The sequence below is a fragment of the Trachemys scripta genome, chromosome 16 (assembly GCF_013100865.1).
Source record: "Trachemys scripta elegans isolate TJP31775 chromosome 16, CAS_Tse_1.0, whole genome shotgun sequence".
In the NCBI taxonomy this organism is placed as follows: Eukaryota; Metazoa; Chordata; order Testudines; family Emydidae; genus Trachemys; species Trachemys scripta.
Window position 1 is genome coordinate 19267433 of NC_048313.1, and position 2522 is coordinate 19269954.

Genomic DNA, 2522 nt, shown 5'->3' on the forward strand with positions numbered 1-2522 from the left:
ATTGAGAGGCTCCTGCGGGAAAGAACAGTGGCGCCGGGCAGCCCTATAAGCAGTTGGTTGTACCCAGCCAGCACCTGGGGGTGGGGGTAAATTAATGCTGGTAGAGCATGAAGGTCCATTGGTGGTCACTTGGGGGTACAGAGGATGTATGACAGGCTTAGAAGGAATTTCTACTGGCCAGGAATGATGTGAGAGATTATTGCAGGTCTTGTGCGGTGTGTGTCAGGAGAGGAAAAAACCTGTAGGACCCCAAGAGCTCCCCTGCATCCCTTACATTCCTGAGGGTGACAATGGACACTGTGGGTGCGATGCCGCTCCCCACTCGTAGGGGGAACGAGTATATCTTAGTGGTGGTGGATTTTTCCACTAGATACCCTGAGGCAGCTGCTCTGTCTGATATAGAAGCTGAGACAGTGGCAGGAACTCTGCTTACTATAGTCAGCAGAGTTGGCTTCCCTAAGGAGATTTTGTCTGATCGGGGGGCAAACATGTCGCAGTTATTCAACGAGCTATGGAAGGTATGTGGCGTGACGGCCCCCTATCGCCCCCAGACCAATGGGTTGGTGGAAAGGTTCAATGGGACCCTAAAATCCATGCTGGGAATGTATGCCAAGAAAAGAGGCCAAAGTTGTGACGAGTGATCAGGGCCGGCTTTAGGAAGTGCGGGGCCCGATTCGAACAGTTTTGACGGGGCCCCGGCAGGGATGACTGAAAAAAAAACCGTAAAAAGACACGTGGGGCTTGTACTCACCGGGCGGCACTCCTAGTTTTCGGCGGTGGGTCCTTCACTCGCTCCGGGTCTTCGGTGGCACCGAAGGACCTGCCACAGAAGTGCTGCCGAAGACCCAGAGCGAGTGAAGGACCCGCCGCTGAAGTGCCGCCGAAGACCCGAAGCGCTGCCGGGTGGGTAAAAATTAACAAGGAGCCTCTAGCCAGGGAAGGGATTCTCAGCCACTTGCCCCCACCCCGGCGGCCCTGCCACTGGGCGTGGGGCCCTCTTAGGCGCAGGGCCCGATTCGGGGGAATTGGTGGAATTGGCCTTAAGCCGGCCCTGCAAGTGATTGCCGTTCCTGATGTAGGCTTACAGGGAGGTACCCCAAGAGTCCATGGAATTTTCTCCCTTTGACCTTCTATATGGAAGAAAAGTGAGGGGACCCTTCACTTTCATTAAAGAATCATAGAATCATAGAATCATAGAATATCAGAGTTGGAAGGGACCTCAAGAGGTCATGGAAGACACATGGAAAGGGTGCCCAGACTGGCATAACAGGCAGGCTCAGTGGTATCTCAGCATATCAGGCGGCATCCAAAGGGGGGCAAACCGTCACTGTCTGTATTACAAAACTTGTGCTATTCTTCTGGGTGACACCATCAGACAGTATCAGAGGGGTAGCCGTGTTAGACTACCATCAGACAGTGTGGCATCAGCACTGCCTAGCCTGCTTGATAGCCCATTAAGGACCATGAGCTATACAATTGACCCATTGAGAGAAAGCAAGGGATACACCTTATGACTCAACAAGGCATATGCAGGGGTATGCCCTGACCTTGGCATTTCCGGTGAGGGCTGCCCCAGGCATCCCGGTCACAGTGGGGAGAATGGGACTAGGAACAGGGGGGAATTTGGTGGAGGAGGGAATGGGTGTGTGTGCACAGATCCTCTGGCATGGGGTAATGAAGCGATCACAGTGCCCCTGGCACAGGGAGGAGGGTTTGGAGTTGTACATAGCCCCTGGCATGGGGGAAAGGGAAAATGTGGGACATACAGAGCACAGGGCACAATGTGGAGAGAATCCCTGAAGTAGAAGGGGTTGGGAGATTGGCAGGCAGGGAGTTTATGGGGGCCGGAGGGAGGGATGCAAGGAACCCCATGTGTGCAATCAACTCGGCTTGCAGGAGTGACAACTGTGTCCCCTCTAGTGCTAGGTATTAAATATGGACCGTTCCCTGCAGCTCCTATCCCAAGCATAGCAGAGATTTGGGGGGGGGGAAGGGGATACATTGCACACTCAGGTTTGCACAGTGGTGGGCCCGGCTGATGGTGCTGGTGCACACGATGAGTTTGCGCACTCGGGCTGGCAGATCCTCGCTTTGCACGGGGCACACACTGGAAGGAGTTTAATTGCAAAACGCAACCCCACCACCTCGCACTGCTAACTCTCAGCCAGAGCGACTCCGAACTACAATCCCCAGCATGCAGCGAGGCAGGAAGGGGCGGGGCCCGGAGCGCCGCGGGCTGCTGATTGGCTGGGGCGGAGATTTGAACCGGCCCGGGCGCGGGGGGAGGGAGACGGCTTCGGTTGCTGTTACCCCCAAGCCCTCCCGGCTCGCTGTGAGTAGGGGTGGGGGGCGGCGGCGGCGGCGGCTTGTGGGCAGGGACTCTGGAGGGGGGGCACTGTGGGGGACAGCGGGCGCTGGGGGGGACCTTAGGGGCTGGGGGAGGGGATTGGCTGGAGGGGCTGGGAGGAGCCCCGGGGTAGGGAAGGAAGGAACGGGGAACTGGCTGGAGACTGGGGAAGAGG

General features: G+C 56.8%; 1 protein-coding gene across 1 annotated transcript in view; it reads left to right on the forward strand.

Annotated features, from left to right (window-relative positions):
• Positions 1 to 2257: 2257 nt before the first annotated feature.
• The window catches only part of ESPL1 (extra spindle pole bodies like 1, separase), a 32850-nt gene continuing 32585 nt past the window's right edge, over positions 2258 to 2522 (forward strand). The window contains exon 1 of the mRNA XM_034792135.1: positions 2258 to 2332. The gene's annotated coding sequence lies outside the window, so the exon portion shown is untranslated. The remainder of the gene's footprint in view (positions 2333 to 2522) is intronic.